At 36.4% G+C, this 20,811-nt stretch overlaps 1 protein-coding gene across 2 annotated transcripts in view; it reads left to right on the top strand.

Moving 5' to 3' along the window:
- Nucleotides 1-20,811, top strand: part of caly (ubiquitin carboxyl-terminal hydrolase calypso) — a 143,564-nt gene that overhangs the window by 819 nt on the left and 121,934 nt on the right. The window lies entirely within an intron of this gene.

The following is a 20,811-nucleotide window of genomic DNA, read 5'->3' as shown; positions in this document are numbered from 1 at the left end:
GTGTATTCACTTTAGTCCTAACTCAATAATATGATTTCGTAGAACTTTACCAGCTTCTAAGCAAATAAAAGGAGAACCATTAGGCTAGACTACTTAGCCTATTTTAGGCCTATGCTATTTCTTAGATATTAACCTAATTGCTTTTCTGAAAATGTCCTACCCCACCCAATAGATCTTGAACCTCCTCAATCTCTATGCTGATGATTCAAAACTTGTTGTTAAAGCAGCTACAGCCTCTAACCTGCAATCTATCCAAAAGGACCTTGACATTCTTGGGACTTAGGCTGATACATGGTTCTTCTCATTCAGTGCTTATAAATGCCATGTTGTCCACTTTGGCAACCAGAATCCACATTAGCAATACCATATCCAAGGTAGGCTAACCCCTCTCTGCAATTTCTGAAGAAAGAGACCTTAGAGTCATTGTTGATTATCAACTTAAATTCAGCACCCATGCAGAATTTATTATTTTCTACCCTCTCATCTCTTGGAATGATCAAAAGAACTATCTCCAGCAGATACCCAAAAGTATTTAGGCCAATTGAGCTCTACAAGGCACTAGTTTGCCATGCTTAGAGGTTAGAATGTCCCTGGCATCACCCTACTTCAAGAAGGGCAAAGAAACACTAGAAAGAGTTCAACAAAGTGCAACCTAAATGGTCAAAGGTCTCAAACAAATGCCAAACAAAGAGTGTTTATGTTGGTAATATTTTGCAGTTTGTATTATTGACCTACAAATAAGGCAAACACACCACTCAGTGCCTTTTTTAGCCTATGGTCTTTACAAATATAATAATTGCTTTTCTTGTAATTTCAGTTTTAAGCCTTTTTGAACCCTTGAAAATAATAATTTCATTCATTTTTATATATATATATATATATATATATATATATATATATATATATATATATATATATATATATATATATATATATAAATGGGTTGTATTTTTTTTCAAACTTACTATTTCATTATAAATCAATTATAGAAAAGTTGTATAGTTCACAAACATTGATTTATCAAGCTTAAGTTGAATAAAAAATTGAAACAAATCCACTATTTTTTCTTATTCTGTTAGGCTGCTTAAAAACTGCTGTTTCACCTATAAATAAAAAAAAATACAAAGTCTGACAAAAGAAACTTGGCAGATAGAAAAATGAGAAATTGTTCTGAATTTTTTATCCAACATAATTGTGACAAATCAATGCTTGCAGTTTACATAACTTTAACAAAATGGATTTTTTAATGAAATAGTAAGTTTGAAAAAAAATTTTTAACCCCTTTTATACCAAAAAATATAGAAATGTATTATCACTTCCAAGGGTCCAAAAAAGGCTTAAAACTGTTTTTGGAGGAAAAGCAATTATTATATTCATAAAGAGCATAAAACAGTGGTATGAATGAATGATTTTATTCAGTGATTAAACTTGTACAGAGTATTTCACTATCTAGTCTACAAAATACAGCATAAAATCACAAAAACTGAAAAACAAGCAAAATACTAAACACCACAAAGAAACAAGGAAAAACAATAAGTTGACAACTTTTATTAACACTTAATAGCAAGAAAATGAAAAAAAAACATACAATATCTAGTCTCTTTGTTTGGTTCAAATATTCCAAAACAGCATACCAAGCCTCTTTAATGAACCAGATAACATTAATATTAAAAGTATTAGAGCAGGAAAACTATTTTAATTTAAGTTGCATTTCAGTTCTTTTATTTTCAAAAAATTTACCCTAAAAAAGATAATGGTATAAAGTGTCTTTGTCACCAAAATGACAACTGGAACAATTACTTTTTTCAATTCTACATCAAAATGGATTTGATTTATAGTGCCCAGTTACAATTTGTGTTAGTTTATAATGAGGAGTAATTTTTGTGACTTGAAGAAGGTCATTATGATCAGTAAAAACCTGAAGGGTCCAGGGCTTAACAGCTGTGCAGAATAGCTCATACCATTTCATATATAGTTTTATGCGTAAGTTTTTCCAAATTCCATTTAAATTATTAGAAGTAGAAAGGGAATTACCAAATATAAAATTTACTTGCAAGTCCATATAATGTGAATGATCTTTCAAGTTATAGTTATTTAAGTGAGAGATATCTCTTTGGCTCAAAAATCAATAGAAAATCAAAAGCTGTTATTGTCTGAGTTTTAGTGGATGAAAAAGCTCTGGAAATTAAAACCTTTTAAACCTTTAGAAATTAAACTAAAACCTTTGGAAATTAAACCATTTGGAAATAAAACCGTTTGGAGATTAAATTAAAACCTTTGGAAATTAAAGCTCTGGAAATTAGAAATTCTTTGGACAGAAACTAACTTTTTTACAATTTTCTTTTTATTTAGTGCTGACAGCCATATTGGTATTGCATATAAAATGGTGGATTCAATAGCAGCTTTGTATAATTTTCTTAGGGCAAATGGTTTAAGACCCCAAGTGGTTCTGGCAGCACATAACAATTTTTTTGAATATTGTTTGGTGACTTTTTTTACTTTCAACATGATCATTCCAAAGTAATTTTCTATTAAGAATGGAGCCCAAGTATCTCACTTTATCACTTATTGGTATGCTATGGCTTAAAAACCAAAGATTAATCTGTGGGATTTCTCTTTTCTTTGTAAAGATGATAGCTTTGCATTTGTTAACATCAAAATTTAATTTATTTTCATCTGCCCAATTTTCTAATAGTGTAAATATCTTTTTTGCAGTATGATTTAGGAAATTGGCATCTTTAGAAGATATTGTTATACAGATATCATCAGCTTATGCTTGTATTGTACAGTCTGTCAGTAACTCTCAGCAAAGCAAATCATCAAGATTAATAGACCATAAGAACAGAGAGAGTATGCTTCCTTGTGGGCAAGATTTTTGAAGGATATGAGTTATATTATCAGCTTTATCAACATAAGAAACTGATCAATCTGATAGATAGCTTTTAATTAACATAACTAGAGGAATGGGGCAACCTAAATATAATAACTTTTTTAAAATCTGAGGGTGCCATGCACTGTCAAAGGCACCTTTGATATCAAAAAGAAGGCAAAGTGCAAATTTCTTCAACTTTTCATTTTCTTCTACTGTTGTGACAAGTTTATCCAGAGCATCTACTGTTGATTTACCTTTAACAAATCCAAACTGGTTATTAGAAATCCAATCCTTATTAATATTTAAATTATTGAAAATATATGATAGGATTCTTTTAAAAATTTTGCCAAAAACTGGTATCAAGCTGATGGGTCTATAAGAAGATGGTAAACTGTCATTAATTCTCCCTCATTTAGGAATTACTAAAATTTTAGTCTTTTTCCAATCCCTTGGAAAATACAATATATTCAAACATGCATTATATATTTTAAGTAAAGTGGGAGCCAAGACATAAGAATTTTTTTTAATTACTATAAGCCAGGAGCTTACAATGGTTTTAGATAATTAATAGCATCTTGTAATGAATCAGTTGTTATTGGTGAAATTTTATCTTGGTTATTATCAAATACATATTCAATTTTGGGGTCCACCATCTTGCATACCTGTTGAGAATGATGTTTTTTTTTCTCAGGTATTGCAATCTTAATTCCAATTTGTATTACATTTTAAGGCTTTCAACACAATCGTCAATCTCTTTTTATGCTTAGATTGAATATGAATATCAAGCTTAAAATGAAAAAAATATTTTGCTATTGAAGCATAAATGAAACTTAAAACAAACAGAAATTAAATAAACAATCAATGCAAATAAACATACAATAGATATTAATGTAAATTAATAAATAAATCTTAAAACAAGTGAAACTTAAATTGAATATGCAAATCAAGCTTGAAACAAACAAAAATCACTACAAACAAGAGTTTGGGTATCACCTTCTCTCACTGTAAAAGTCTAAAACTTACTGTGTCATTGGTGCTTTAATGAAGACTATATTCGTATTTAGCAATGTTGGAAAGTATAAGCAACATCAAATTGAATATTTGATGCATGATGATGTTAATTGTTGAAGATACATCAGTTAAAGAATATATCTCACTGTAACTTTAATTGTGCTTTCAGTGCTGTAAGAACTGGAAAAGAAAATATTTGGCATATAATTTGTTTTCAGTTAAGCGCCAATGATGCAGTAGGTTTTTGGTTTTTATTTACAGTTAGAAAAGGAGGCAGTATCCAAACACTTGTTTGTAGTGAAACTATATTCGTCTTTAACAACTTTAAAAAGAGCTAATAAATTAAAATGAATATTTGATGTATAATTATTTTAATTGCTGAAAGCTCATCAGTTCAAAATGTTAGTATAATTTTAATGTTTATTTTCAATATTAAGTACAAAAGAAAAAAATATTTGTCATAAAATTGGTTTTTAGCAAAGGGCTAATGACGCAGTAGGTTTTAGACTTTTACAGTGAGAGAAGGAGGTCATACCCAAACTCTTGTTTGTGGTGGTTTTTGTTTGTTTCAAGCTTGATTTGCATATTCAATTTAAGTTTCACTTGTTTTAAGATTTATTTATTAATTTACATTAATATCTATTGTATGTTTGTTTGCATTGATTGTTTATTTAATTTCTGTTTGTTTTAAGTTTCATCTATGCTTTAATAGGAAAATATTTTTGTTTTTGTTTTAAGCTTGATATTTATATTCAATCTAAGCATTACTTGCTTTAAGAACTATTTATTCATTTATATTATTACTTGTTGTATGTTTTTGCTATGATTGTTTATTAAATTTTTGTGCGTTTTTGGTTTCATTTATTCTTTAATTGTTATTTCTGGTCGTTTTGAGTTTTAAGTTCTACAGTTAATCATACCTGCTAGTCATATTAATAAACCGGTCTTCACGTTTCATAGAAAAACATATTACTCGGGAAGTTTGTTTTAATTAATTTTTGTTCGTTTTTGAGTGCAAAAAGTATTAAGTTTTTAAAAATACCTTATTTAAATATAAAACTTAAAAAAATCAAATATTCATAAAAGTATAAAAAATTGTATAAAAGTAATAATATCAAAGTGAAAAAATGGGTTTGCGTCAACCTTGGAGTTTTTATTATCTGATGTTTGAACTATTTTTAACAAAATTGTTATCTCAAAAATTTTATTGGATGGGTTTGGGGAAAAAGGGCACAGGGGGACTAGATTAATCTTTGATCTCTTTTGACTCTTTAAAAGTCAACTAGAACTTTCTAATTTCAATCAAATGAGCCCTCTCTGAAGTTTATACAAGCATCACTTCTATAAGAACCATATATATCCCCAGAGTATAACTTACAATGCCTATCCCTGGGCCCTGGGGCGTTGTGTCAACCCTGGAGTTTTAATATCTGATTGTTGAACTATTTTTAACAAAATGGTCACCTGAGTTTTTTATTGGATGGGTTTATCCATCCTATACACCCAAAGGCCTGGAGGGCGGGCGGGGGGGCTAGTTGCCCTCTGATTTTTTTTTCACTCTGAGAAAATGAACTACAACTTTTAATTTCTATTCAAATGAACCCTCTCTGAAGTTTATACAAGTATACCTTCCATAAGAACCATATATGCCCCCCAGAGCAATACTTACAATACCTGCCCTGGCCCGGGGGGGGGGGTGTCAACACAGGAGTTTTTCTTATCTGACCTTTGAACTATTTTTAACAAAAAGACCATACATAAAGGAGTTTTTGTTATATGATCTTTGAACTATTTTTAACAAAATGGCCACCTCAATTTTTTGTATCTGATGTATTTGGGGGAAAAGGGCGTGGGGGGGTAGCTGCCCTCTGATCACTTTTGACTCTTAAAAAGGGCACTAGAACTCTTGATCTGCAATCAAATGAGCCCCCCTGTGAAGTTTATACAATTATCCCTTCTATATGAAGTGCCTCTGGGAAAAAAATAAATGGAGTGTGGCGGGAGGCTAGCTGCCCTCCAATATTTTTTACTCTTAAAAGTGAACAAAAAATTTCAATTTACAATAGCATAAACTCCCTATTAAGTTCCTACGAGTATCCCTTTAATTACAGTAGTATAAATCTCAAGAGCATAACCTGAACCACTTACACCCACGCTCTAGGGGCCTGTGTCGATAATAGAGTTTTTGCGATTAGGACTGTGGACTTTTCTCTATAAAATGTCTATCTCCAAAATTTTATTTAATGCATTTACGTCGTGGAGGAGGGAGGAGTTTTGATTCTTAAAAAGTGAACAAGAACTTTCAATTTCCAATCAAATGAGCCCCCTCCAAAGTTTATACGAGCATCGCTTCCATAAGAACTATATATGCCCCTAGAGCATTACTCATAAGGCCTGCCTCCAGGCCCTGGCGGGTTCCGTCAACACAGGAATTTTTCTTATTTGACCTTTGAACTATTTTTAATAATATAATAATAATAATACATATTGAAAACCCGTCGTATACAATAAATGTACAATGACAGAGTATACAAAAATGCGAAAAGAGGAAACAAAACTATAATATACAAAAGAAAAAAAAAATATAACAACAAAAGTAACAACTTCTTAAATGGTATACAAAATAGTACAAAAAGTGGAAACTGAAAGATAACATACTCAAAGATTACAACAGAAACAACAACTTCTTCAAAAATAGCAACAAAGACAACAACTTTTGAAAGGAGAAAAAAAAGGGGGAAACAAGAGGGAAAATTAAACAAGCAAACTTGTCCACTCGTGCTTTAGAATTGCTGGTTTTGTTTTTTGCCGGCTAATAAGTGTCTCAACAGCTAGATTTGGGTCCGCTAGGTTGTAGCGCCGAATCAGAAAACTATTTTTTGTCCAAGGTGGCAATTTTAGTAGGTACTTTGCAAAACGGAAAAATAAAGAGCGGATTTTAGACTTTCACGGTTTGCCAATAAATTCCAGAAAGGGGTCACATATAATATATGTGGCAGAGCGGTAGCGTTGTAAATACTTGCCAGTAGTGGACGGTTAAATCTCAGAGTGAATTTAACAATCAAAGCATAGGAGCTGGATATTCGCCGTTCAAGATGTGACATCAGGAGGGAGCGGGTATGCTGTAATGAGGAACCTATTGGCAGCCCCAGTGAAATGGCTATTATGAAAATTTTATTGGATGGGTTTGGGGAAAAAAGGGTGTGTGGGGGGAGGGGCTAGTTGCCCTCGGATATCTTTTGACTCTTAAAAATTGAACTAGAACTTTCAATTTCCAATCAAATGAACCCCCTCTGAAGTTTATACAAGTGTCCCTTTCATAAGAACCATATATGCCCCCAGGACAACACTTACAACGCCTATCCCCCATGCTCTGGGGAGGAGTTTTTGTTATCTAATTTTTTAACAATTTCCAAAACGCTGGCTATCTCAAAATTTGTAGTGGACGGGTTTGGGAAAAAAAGAGCCTGGGGGGGGGCTAGTTTAACTCTCTTGACTCTTAGAAGTGAGCTCGAACTTTCAATATCCAATCAAATGAGCCCTCTCTGAAGTTTAATTGAGAATCCCTTTGATATGAACAATATATGCCCCAGGGCATAACTTACAACACCTGCCCCCTGGCCCTGGGGGGTTGTGATGACACCTGATTTTTTGTTATCTGACTTTTGAGAAATTTTTAACTTAATGGCTATCTCAAAATTTTTATTGGCCACATTTTGGGGCGTGGAGGGGGGGGGGGGCTATTTGCCCTCCAATCTCTTTTGACTCTAAAAACATTAACTAGAGCATTTAATTTCCAATCAAATGAGCCATCTCTGAATTTTTTATGAGCATCCCTTCAATAAGAACCATATATTCCCCCAGGGCATAACTTACAACACCTGCCCTCAGGCCCCTGGGGGGGGGGGGGGCTGTGTTGACCCCTGAGTTTTGTTATATGGTCTTTGAACTATTTAAAAAAAAAACTATCTCTAAGTTCTTATTGGATGGGTTTGAGGAAAAAAGGGTGTGGAGGGGGGAGGCTAGGTACCCTCCAATCTCTTTTGACTTGTAAAAAGTGAACTAGAACTTTCAGTTTTCAATCAAATGATCCCTCTTTGAAGTTAATACGAGCATCCCTTCCATAAGACCCATATATGCCCCCAGGACATAACTTACAACGCCTGCCCCCAGGCCCTGGTGGGTTGTGTCAACACTGGAATTTTTGTTATATGATCTTTCAACTATTTTTAACAAAATAGCTATCTTAAAATTTTTATTGGATACATTTGGGGGGGGGGGTGGAAGCTTTTTACCCTCCAATATCTTTTGATGCTTAAAAAAGTGAACTAGATCTTTTAATTTCCAATCAAATGAGCCCTCTCTGAAGTTTATACAAGCATTTCTTCAATAAGAACCATATATGCCCCCAGGGCATAGCTTATAACCCTTGCCCCTGAAGACTGGCGGGGGGGATGTCCTGCTCAAACATATAATTTCCAGAAATTTCAACTAGGTTGAACAAAATGGCCACATCAAAATTTTGATTGGATGTGTTTGGGGAAATGGTGGGCTTTGAAGGGGTGTCAGTTGCCTTAGAATAACTATTGAGTATTAAAAAGGGAACTAGCCATTTAAATTTCCAATCAAATGAGCCCTTTCTGAAGTTTCTATGACAACGTAGTCTATACAAAACCTTATATGACCCCAGGGCATAACTTACAACCCTTGCCCTGAGGGCTGTGTGGGAATTGCCATTCTCAAAGACCTAATTTCCAGAACTTAAAACTACGTTTAATAAAATGGCTGTCTCAAAATTTTGATTGGATGTGTTTGGGCAAAAGGTGGGCGTGAGAGGGGGGCTAGTTGCCCTCCAATCACTTTTGACTATTAAAAAGGGCACTAGCTCTTTGAATTTCCAATCAAATGAGTCATTTTTGAAGTTTCTATGACAAAGCTTTCTATAAAAACCTTATATGCCCCAAGGGTATAACTTAAAACCCCTGCCTTGAGGGTTGTGGGGGAGTGTTCTCCTCAAAAATATATTTTCTATCTGGAAATCAACTACGCTGAACAAAATGGCTATCTCAAAATTTTGATTGGATGCGTTTGTGGGAATAATGGGCGTGGGGGGGGGGGCTAGTTGCCCTCCAATCACTTTCGACTATTCAAAAGGGCACTGGCCCTTTGAAGTTCCAATCATATGAGCTTTTTTTGAAGTTCCTACAACAACGCCTTCTATAAAAACCTTATATGCCCCTGGGCATAAATTAAACCCCTTGCCCTGAGGGTTGTGGGGGAGTGTCCTACTCAAAAACATATTTTCTATCTTAAATCAACTATACTGAACAAAATGGCTATCTTAAAATTTTGATTGGATGTGTTTGGGGTAAATGGGCGTGGGGGGGGTAGTTGCCCTCCAATCACTTTTGACTATTAAAAAGGGCACTAGCCCTTTGAATTTTCAATTGAATGAGCCTGTTTTGAAGTTTCTACGACAACGCCTTCTATTAAAACCTTATATGGCCCCAGGGCATAACTTAAAACCCTTGCCCTAAGGGTTCTGGGGGAATATCCTCCTCAAAAACATATTTTCTATCTGGAAATCAACTATGCTGAACAAAATGGCTATCTCAAAACTTTGATTGGATGTGTCTGGGGGAATGATGGGCATGGGGGGGGGGGGGCTAGTTGCCCTCCAATCACTTTCAACTATTAAAAAGGGCACTAGTCCTTTGAAGTTCCAATTGTATGAGATTTTTTTGAAGTTTCTACAACACCGCCTTCTATAAAAACCTTATATGCCCCCAGGGCATAACTTAAAACCCTTGCCCTGAGGGTTGTGGGGGAGTGTCCTCCTCAAAAACATATTTTCTATCTGGAAATCAACTATGCTGAACAAAATGGCTACCTCAAAATTTTGATTGGATGTGTTTGGGGGAATAATGGGCCTGGAGGGGGGGGGGGGCTAGTTGCCCTCCAATCACTTTCGACTTTTAGAAAGGGCACTAGAACTCTCGATTTCTAATCGAATGAGCCCCCTTTGAAGTTTCTATGACGTAATCCTTCCATTTGAAGTGCCTCTGGGGGAAAAAATAAATAATAAAACATTGGAGCCATATGGCCCTTACTACAGGCAATGCTATAGCGTTGCCTCTGATCATTTATTTCTCAAGCGATTGGACAGTTTTTATAGTCATATGAGTTTCTTTGATTTTAGACCATTTCCTGCAAAAGGCATGCATACCCACAGGTCTGAGGACGTCAAAATGTAAGATTAAATTCGTGATTTCATTGGTTTTGTCAGTTTGTATTTGTATTCGCTTTATATGTTTTCGAATTCCGTCCTAAAATCCATTCTTTTTTCAGGTCACTGTAAAATAATAGGCAAGACAAAATTTTTGGAGAGCTGGCTCAGTAGGGGAGACGGTACTGGGCATAGAATTAAAGAGTGGTGCACAAAAGGGAGTGACAGCTCGTTCTATTGTAAAGTTTGTAAAAAAGACACTCAGCTGCCAGAAAGGGTTCCAGGCCCTTCTTCAACATGCAGCTGCGCAATATCACAAAAAGAATCCTTGTGTCATGTTAAACCAGCGTCAGTTGAGACTCGCTGCATCAGCTCCAACCGGAAACCACCCAAACTCACAGAGCGACGATAGCATACCATTAAAGAATCTGAAAATGCTCCGCAAGCGAGATGCAGGGTCAAGGGTGGAGATAGTTTGGGTTTTAAAGACTATTGCTAGTTCTTTTGCTGCAGCTTCGTGTGATCATATTGTCGAGATGTTCCGAACAATGCTCCCTGATGCTGTACCAGAAGATTTGTTGTTAAATGCTAAAAAAAATGACATGCTTGTTGATGGAGGCTATTCATCCGTACTTTCGAGAAATTCTAGTTGAAGACATCCAGAAATCTGACTTTGTGCTGGAATATGATGAAAAAACAAAAAATGGTAGGGTGGAGGAGCTCCAACTAAGAGTTTGATACTGGTCAAAAGAGCAGAAACAAGTGGCTAGTCAGCATCTTTGAACATATTATATGGGACATGCAACCAGTGAAGATCTCAGTAAGAAAATCCTGCAGAGTGTTGAAGATGAAGAACTTTCACTTTAGAGATTGGTGATGCTTGCAAGTGATGGCCCAGCTGTCAATAAAACAGTGTGGCCCATCTTAGACTCATAAAAGAGAAAAAGGTATTGAAAAGGCCTATTGAATATTGGAACCTGCAACATTCATGCAGTGCATAATGCATCCCTGAAAGGGCTGCAAGAACTTGGGGAGGAGTGCTCTGATGTGATCATCGCTATCTACTACTTTTTCACGGGATGGCCAGCTCGTTCTGATGATTTCAACCAGTGCCAACGGAAAGTTAAAGTTCCTCAGCGTAAGTTTATGAAGCACGTCCCCATGAGATGGCTCACCATAGGGGAAGCAGCAAGCCGCTTGATGGAAGAGTGGCCTGCATTGATAGAATATTTCCTAGAATTTGTGCCAAAGCAAAATTGTCTGGAGTAGCCTACCTGATGTCAAATGCAAAATATTCGAAAATTGTAAAATGGCTAAAAAAGCAAACAATGAAAGCCGAAATTGAGCTTATTGTAAGCTCTGCAGCAACTTTCACCGCTTTTACCGGTGTATTTAAACGACAGGAGCCGTTAATTCATGTGGTACACTTTGAGCTGAGACGGTTATGCATAGTTCTTTTGGGGCAGATTGTGCCGGCTGATGATGTCAATCTCTGGATCCTTGGTGGTTATGAAGGCTTAGTTAGTATTGCAGATGTTTACCTACAGCAACCCTTGTGTAATAAAAGGGTCCTGGCTGCCCTGGATTGTTAGATTCTGGATTCTTAGATTGGATTCGTTATTCTGAAAGACAGGAATTTATTTTTCCTGAGAATTAGAAAGCATATCAAACCTGCTGTACAGTACCTGCTGACAAAGTGCTCTGTGAACAACGAGTTTTTCCGAAGCCTTGCCTGCCTAAGCCCTCCCAGTCCAGATTGCGAAAGAACGAGTTGCAGTGATATCTTCCACATCGCGAGAGGACCTCCATTTGAGACGGACATCGAGCAAGTTTAGGGAGAATGGTTGTTAGTACAGTCAGATCCTGTATCGCCACCCACGAAGAGTACTCGAATCGACAACTATAGGCAAAAGATCGTGGAAATGAAGACGCCATCTGGTGAAACCAAATATCAGACCTTAGGTCGGATCGTCTGGGCAGCTCTGTCATGGAAGTGCAGACGTAGAGAGAGGATTTTCTCGGTCAGCTCTGCTGATGACTAGCCTTCAAGCGTGTACAGAAGAGCGGACACTGAATGCCAAGACTTTTGCTGCGGATGCGCTCCGCGACTATGAGAACAGACCAGAGCGTGTGCTGATCACAAAGAAGTTGCTTTGTCTGGGTAGATCAGCTAGAGCCAGCTATGAACTATTCCTAATTGAACGAAGACAGGAAGAATCAGAGAGAGAGAAGCTTGAAGCTGAGTATGAAGATGCTGAACAAGAAATCCAGGAGATGGAGCGGAAGAAGCAGAAAATAGCGGCCATAGAGTCAGACATTGTACGAAAAAAAAAAGAGATGGTTAAGCAGAAGGAAATAGGCGATACCCTTCTGAGAGAGGCAAGGGAACGGTTGAAGAAAGCTGTGGAAGAGAAGGACTTCCTGAATATTGGTCTTGCTCAAAGTATGCTGGAAGCAGCATTAAAAGCTTGCTCCGAAGAAAGGGAAAGGGTATATGATGCTGGAACGGTTGAAGTACTTGTTCTGAAGAGGAAAGACCCTTCTGAGAGAGGCAAGGGAATGGTTGAAGAAAGCTGTGGAAGAGAAGGACTTCCTGAATATTGGTCTTGCTCAAAGTATGCTGGAAGCAGCATTAAAAGCTCGCTCCGAAGAAAGGGAAAGGGTATATGATGCTGGAACGGTTGAAGTACTTGTTCTGAAGAGGAAATCCGAACTAATTGATCGCCTTTCGAAAAAGTCAAAGAAGTGATGACGCAACATCTAGTGATTGCTTATACCTAGTCGTGGCGGACGCTTGTTTTTCAATAAATCAGTTTTCGTTCCTAGTGCCATAATCGAAGTCGTACATTTATCGAAGTTATCGTTTTGTATAAGTAAATAAAATCAGTTGAAGAAAAAAATAAGGATTTCAGCCTTTCTGTCCGTAACTTCTCGGGCTCTCATAGACCTGTGATGATCTTACGGTAGTAATTTTGATCCTTGTAATCCATCTGACTATGCTCTGACGTCTTTTGAGCAGTCACTTTTTGTCACTTTTTTTGGTGTCCTCAAATAACTAAAGTCACCTTTTTCAGTTTTTAGCCCATTTCTGATATTTAGAACCAAAATTAACCTAATCTGACGTAACCTAATCTAAACTAAACTAATCTGACCTAACAACTCTAACTTAACCTAACCTCCGATGGTCCGCGCCTTCTTATTACATATTCGAAGGTATCCTCCAGGCCCATATCTGGAGGACATTCCCCTATCCGCCACCTGGGGACGCGCTTGGTTGCCCCGGAGGGCATAGCACTAAGATGTCTCCTAGTGCATCCAAGTATTTTTTGTGTCAACTGGTAGTTTGAACCCACATCTTTTGAATCGGAAAGAAAGTGTCTAATGCAATGTACTACCAGTGACTGCTATAGCAAATAAATTATACAGTTTGTGATTATTATAAAGCCAAAGAGAAATCGGATAAAAATAGAGCCGTGGATTATTTTTGTTGCAGATAAAACAGAGATAAAAAGGTCCACACAAGACCGCTAAAGTTATTATATAAACTGCAAAGCTGTTTAAGGTGTCCGAGCAATAATTTTACTTGTTTAATTATAACTATAAAATACCTGATAAATTGAAAATTATGTCATATAAGATGAAATAAGTGAATGCGATATTTTTACTAGTTTACCTTTCGACGAGATAATTTTATTTTATTTTGGTCCTCAGTTCAGGATCGCTAAATTCATTATGTAAACTAAAAAACTATTTAAAGTGTCTGAGGAATAATTTTGATTTTTTAATTAAAACTAGAAAAATACATGAAAATTTAAAAATCAGTTTTGTTTTTTGCTAGGTTCTTACTACTCGATACGTAATTTTATGGGAATGATTTTAAACATTGACAAGAAGTGGTTTGAAGTAAACAAAAGAAAAGAAAGTATCTAACTGCCTGCTTCTTTGAGGTTCGTCTCCTACCATTTAAAAAAGAAAAAGGCGTAGGCTCTTCCTGTTTTCTAGGTTGCAGTGGTAGCTAACAACCTAGTAAGAGCCAATCACTTCAAATACTTAGAAATATAATAGCCCATAACTCCTACAAATAGAGTCAAATCAAGAAAAGAAGTACACTACTAGAACCGCCTTATATAATACCCCTGTATAGGAAACTAACAGTCCCTTGGCTTGAACAACAAGGGAAATATATTGGCTTGAAAATCAAGAAAAGTGGCTTTAACCACGATGTTCTGTATCAAGGGCATCTGTTTTTTTTTTTTTGTTTTTTTTCCTCAGATAGTGGGGCACTGGAACACGTAGAGAGTGGTTTAATTGCCTATTTTAAAGGAAATTGATGGTGTTAAACATCTTTTGTAATTTAAACAAATTATTTTTGAAATATAATCAAATTTTCACAAAAAACTGCATGTTTCTATAGAACTGTAGTAGATTTTGTTATTATAGCATCAGGAATTAGTCACCTCTACGCGCTTTTGTAATTAAAAAACTTTTAAAACAAAATAAATGTGATTACAAAAATATGCATTTTCATATACCAGATAATTAATGTCTTCATAGTTTTTTTTTTAGAACTATGACGTGAATAGAAAAACACTAAATTACGACGTTACCTCTGCTGACACTGGTTATGACGTCTTAACTATGACGTGAATAGAAAACACTACATTATGACGTTACCTCTGATGACGTCATAGTTATGATTATAATATAAGGGGCCGTAAGAATACAAAGCTGATACAGTAACATGGTTTCATCCAAGCAAGCTACATGTAATTTAAAAACAATACTACAAAAAAAACAGAGATAACATCCTGAAAAGAGAAAATCAAAGGTATTTAACAGACCAGACGTATATATAAGTTTCGTCTCTTACTATTCCAAAGAAGAAAAGGCTTTGGGCGTTTTCCTCTTTGTAATCAACAAGTACTTGCAATGTCTTTTTAAGACATGAAAAAAAGTTAACCATTTTTTAAGTTCAGTTCAGAATCACTAACGTTATTATTTAAACTGTAAAAAAAATTACGGTGACGGAGCAATAATTTTAATGTTTTAATTCAAACTATAAAAATATCTGAAAATTCTCAAATTAGGTTGGTTTTTTGTTACATAAAATCCACTCTCAACGCTATTAAGCTTACAAGCTTGAACACAATTTACATAAAGCATCAATGTATTGCATCATAAATGATGTCAGTCTTGAGAATCTCATCCGGGTTACAACGGAAGCTAGCAACCTAGTTAGAGACGACCACGCCCCATAGTTAAAAATTTACAAAAAGTACACTATTAGTTTCCGGGTTGCAGCGGTAGCTAGCAACCTAGTAAGAGACGGCCACGTCAAATGTTAAGAAATATAAAAACCCATAACTCCTAAAAAAAGAGTCAGATCAAAACAAAAAGTACACCATTAGAACCATTAGAGTCAGATCAAAACAAACAGTACACCATTAAAACCACCTTGTCATAAACCCGTATATGTGAAACTGTCCCTTGACTTGAACAGCAAGGGAAATATATTTGCTTGAAAATCAAGAAAATTGGCAGCTACTACAGCATTCTGCCTAAACGGCATCTTTTTTCTTTATTAATTAAAAAAAAATTTCCACAAAATAGGTTTTTCAAGGAAAAGTAAATAAGTCCATTAAAGAAAAAATGAGCAAAAATAAAAGCAAATAATCTTCCAAGCGTAAAACTATCACAAATCAGCATCAATAAATAAATGAAACCCAAAACGAACAGAAATTACAATAAATAACCGAGTCAAAGTCAAAACTTACTGACCTTATTTGCTCTTTACTGAAAAAATATAAATGTTTTTACTTTTACAACTTTTATAAATCAAATAATATTAACATTTTGATAACTAAATATCAGTATATGTATATTAAACTGACACTGCACATTCATTTGTATTTTTTTCAGTAAAGTGCAAATTTTGTTCTGGCCTTGGGAAGGCATAGGGGTTTTGAGTCCCTAATTAATTTCTGCTCGGTTGAGTTTGACTCGGTTATTTATTGTAATTTCTGTTCGTTTTGGGGTTCATTTATTTATCAATGCTTATTGGTGGTAGTTCCACGCTTGGTAGATTATTTGATTTCTGTTCTGTTTATTTGATTGAATTCATTTCTGTTCGTTTTATATAGACAAAGTCTTTTCAGGGGAAAAGAAAATAATAATTTAAATGTTTTGGTTTTTTAAGGCTTCATAGTTTGGCCTGCTATTTGTATGCTGGAGAAAAATTTTCAGCAATTTTTAACAACATACACCCTTTTAAAAGTCTCGACACAAATATTACTGTTTAATTTAGTTTCATATCTCCTCTAGGTGACCTGAAATGGAAAACTTGTTACCATTCGCAAACAAATCTGTTTACTTTCTTTGATAGCTTGGATACACTTACACTATTTTGACTTGGTTAAATTTTAAGAGCAGAAGTGAGTCTAAACATAATACCCTTAGTCGTTCTTGGGATACTGCCGAGATGCCTTATTGGGAATTAGCATTAACACAGTGCATTTTGATGTAATCTTAAGGCAACATTTAGTTTTTAAACATAATTGGGCAATGGGGAGGGGGGGCGTGGTAGGGGGATTAGTTGCCCTCCAATCACTTTCGACTATTAAAATTTGCATCAGCCCTTTCTATTTTCAATCGAATGAGCCCTTTTCGAAGTTCCCATGGCAACTCCCTCGATACGAAGTGCCCTGGTCTAAACAACAAAGGTAATACATTATACCCACATCGATCTTTACTATAAAAATGTCAAGCCTTCCAATCACTTTCGACTTTCAAAAAGGGCACTAGGGCCTTTCGATTTCCAATCGAATTAGCCCTTTTTGAAACGACAAAGCTTTCTATAAACACTTTATATGCCCCCATGGCATAAATTACAACCCTTACTCCAAGGGCTGTTAGGGTGGTTGTCATCATCTAAGACCTTATTTCCAGAACTTTCAACTACGCTAAACAAAACGGCTATCTCAAAATTTTGATTGGATGGGTTTGGGGAAATGATGGGCGTGAGAGGGGCGGTAGTCGCTGTCCAATCACTTTCAACTATTAAAAATGGCACTAGCCCTTTCAATTTCTAGTCAAATGAGCCCTTTTAAATTTTCTACGACAACATTTTCAATAAAAACCTTGTATGCCCCCAGATCATAATTTAAAGCTCTTTCCCTGAGGGATGCGGCGAAGTCACTGTCAAAAACCCAGAACTTTGTACTACGTTGAACAAAATGGCTATCTGAAAATTTTGATTGGATGTGTTTGGAGGAATGGTGGGCGTGAGAGGGGGGTTAGTTACCCTCCAATCACTTTTGACTATTAAAATAGGCACTAACCCTCTCAATTTCCAATTGAATGAGCCCCTTTTGATGTTACGACACCTCTATCTATAAAAAGCTTATATGACTCAAGGGCATGACTTACAACCTTTGCCCTGGAGGCTCTGGGGGGTTTGTCATCCTCAAAAATATAATTTTGAAAACTTTCAACTACGTTGAACAACCTGGCTATCTCTAAACTTTGATTGAAATGTTTTTGGGGAAATGGTGGTCGTGAGAGGGGGGTTATTTGCCCTGCAATCACTTTCGACTATTAAAAAGCGCATTTTCAATTTCTAATCAAATCAGCCCTTTTTGAAATTTCTACAACAACTTTCTATATAAACTTTATATACCTCCAGGGCTTAACTTACAACCCTTGCACTGACGGCTCTGAGGGGGTTATCATCCTAAAATACATAATTTCAAGAACTTCCAACTATGTTTAACAAAATAGATATCTTAAAATTTTGATTGGATGTGTTTGGGGAAAAGGTGGGTGTGAGAGGGGGGTTAGTTGGCCTCAAATCAGTTCCGACTATTAAAAAGGGCACTAGCCCTTTTAATTTCCAGTTGAATGAGCCTTTTTTCAAGTTTCTATGAAAAAATTTCAATAAAAACATTATATGCCCCAGGGCATAACTTATAATCCTTGCCCTGAAGACTGTGGGGGGAGTGTCCTGCTCAAAGGTATAATTTCGTGAACTTAAAACTGTGCAAAACAATAAGGCTGTATAAAAAGTTTGATTGGATGCGTATCAGGAAATGGTGTTCTCGGAAAGGGTGATAGTTGCCATCCAATCACTTCCGAATATTTAAAAGGAAACTAGCCATTTCAACTTTCAATCGAATGAGCCCTTTTTGAAGTTTATACGACAACATGTTCTATAAAAACTTTATAGGGCCCCAGGGCATAACTTACAACCCTTGCCCTGAGGGCTGTGGGGGGGTGTCCTCCTCAAAAACATAATTTCTATCTGGAAATCAACAACGCTGAACAAAATGGATATCTAAAAATTTTGATTGGATGTGTTTGGGGAATAGCTGGGCGAGAGAAGGGGGTTAGCTGCCCTCAAATCACTTTCGACTATTAAAAAAGGCACTAGACCTTTGAATTTCCAATTGAATGAGTTCTTTTTCAAGTTTCTACTACAACGCGTTCTATAAAAACTTATATGTCCCCAGGGCATAACTTATAACCCTTGCCCTGAAGACTGTGGGGGGAGTGTCTTGCTCAAAGGTATAATTTCCTGAACTTTAAACTGCTTGGAACAACATTGCTATCTCAAAATTTTGATTGTATGTGTTTGGGGACATGGTGGGCATCGACGTGGTGTTAGCTGATATCCAATTAGTTTTGACCATTAAAAAGGCTACTAGTCTTTTCAATTTCCAATTGATCGAACCCTTTCTAAAGTCTACGAAGAGTGTTCTAAGAAAACCTTATATGCCCCCAGGGCATAACTTACAACCCTTGCCCTGAGGGCTGTGAAGGAGTTGTCATTTTCAGGGACCTAATTTACAGAACTTAAACCTACATTGAACAAAATGACTATCTTAAAAATTTTATTGGATATGTTTGGGGAAAAGGTGGGCGTGAGAGGGGGGATAGTTGCCCTCCAATCACTTTTGACTATTAAAAAAGGCACTAGCCCTTTGAATTTCCAATCGAACGAGCCTTTTTTGAAGTTTCTGTGACAACGCCTTCTATAGAAACTTTATATGCACCCAGGACATAAGTTACAACCCTTGCCCTGAAGGCTGTGGGGGAGTGTCCTCCTCAAAAACATAATTTCTATCTGGAAATCAACTATGCTGTACGAAATGACTATCTTAAAATTTTGATTGGATGCGTTTCGGGAAATGGTGGGCGGGGAAGGGGTGTTAATTGCCTTCCAATCACTTTCGACTATTAAAAAGGGCATAAGCCACTCCAATATCCAATTGAATGACCCCTTTTCGAAGTTTCTACGACAACTTCTTCGATACGAAGTGCCTTGGTTAAAGGAAAAAAATAATAAATAATACATTGTGCCAACATCGTTCTTATATTCCCTCAGGGCATAACTTAAAACCCTTGCCCCGAGGGTTGTGCCCTTTTTAATAGTCGAAAGTGATTGGAGGGGCCCTAACCCCCCCCCCCCCCCGCCCCACGCCCATCATTCCCTCAAACACATCCAATCAAAATTTTGACATAGCCATTTTGTTCAGCGTAGTTGATTTCCAGATAGAAAATATATTTTTGAGGAGGACACTCCCCCACAACCTTTAGGGCAAGGGTTTTAAGTTATGCCCTGGGCATTAAAGAACGATGTTGGCACAATGTATTATTTATTATTTTTTTCCTTTAGAGCAGGGCACATCGTATCGAAAAAGTTGGAGAAACTTCGAAAAGGGCTCATTCAATTGAAAATTGGAGTGGTTTGTACTCTTTTTAATAGTCAAAGATGATTGGAAGGCGACTAACACCCCTCCCACGCCCACCATTTCCCGAAACACATCCAATTTTGAGTTATGCATTTTGTTCAGCGTAGTTGATTTCCCGATAGAAATTATATTTGAGGAGGACATTCCCCCACAGCCCTCTGGGCAAGTGTTGTAAGTTGTGCCCTGTGGGCATATAAGGTTTTTATAGAAGGCTTTGTCGTAGAAACTTCAAAAAAGGCTCATTCGATTGGAAATTCAAAGGGCTAGTGGCCTTTTCATAGGTCGAAAGTGATTGGAGGGCAACTACCCCCCCTCTCACGCCCACCTTTTCCCCAAACACATCCAAGCAAAATTTTGAGAAGGCCATTTTATTCAACGTAGTTTTAAGTTCTGGAACTTAGGTCTTTCAGGATATAACACCCCCCCCACCCACAGCCCTCAGGGCAAGGATTGTAATTTATGCCCTTGGGGCATATAAGGTTTTATAGAACGCGTTGTCGTAGAAACTTAAAAAGGGATATTTCGATTGGAAATTGAAATGGCTAGTGCCCGTTTTCAATAGTCGAAAGTGATTGGAAGGCAACTAACACCCCTTCCACGCCCACCATTTTCCCAAACACATCCAATCAAAATTTTGAGATGGCCAATTTGTCCCACGATGTTCAAAGTTCAGGAAATTATACCTTTGAGAAGGACACTCCCCCCTACAATCTTTATGGGCAAGGGTTATAAGTTAGGCCCTGTGGGCATTTAAGGTTTTCATTGAAATCTTTGTTGTCGAAACTTGAAAAAGGGCTCATTCGACTTGAAATCAAAAGGGCTAGTGCCCTTTTTAATAGTCTAAAGTGATTTGAGGGCAACTAACCCCCCTCTTACGCCCACCTTTTCCCCATACACATCCAATTCAACTTTTTAGATAGCCATTTGATTAACCGTAGTTGAAAGTTTTGCAAATC

This window comes from Artemia sp. Qi Xiang Cuo, chromosome 16 (genome assembly GCF_049724085.1).
Source record: "Artemia sp. Qi Xiang Cuo chromosome 16, ASM4972408v1, whole genome shotgun sequence".
NCBI lineage: Eukaryota > Metazoa > Arthropoda > Branchiopoda > Anostraca > Artemiidae > Artemia > Artemia sp. Qi Xiang Cuo.
Note: the sequence above shows the minus strand (reverse complement) of the source record. Positions and strands in the feature narration are given on the sequence as shown.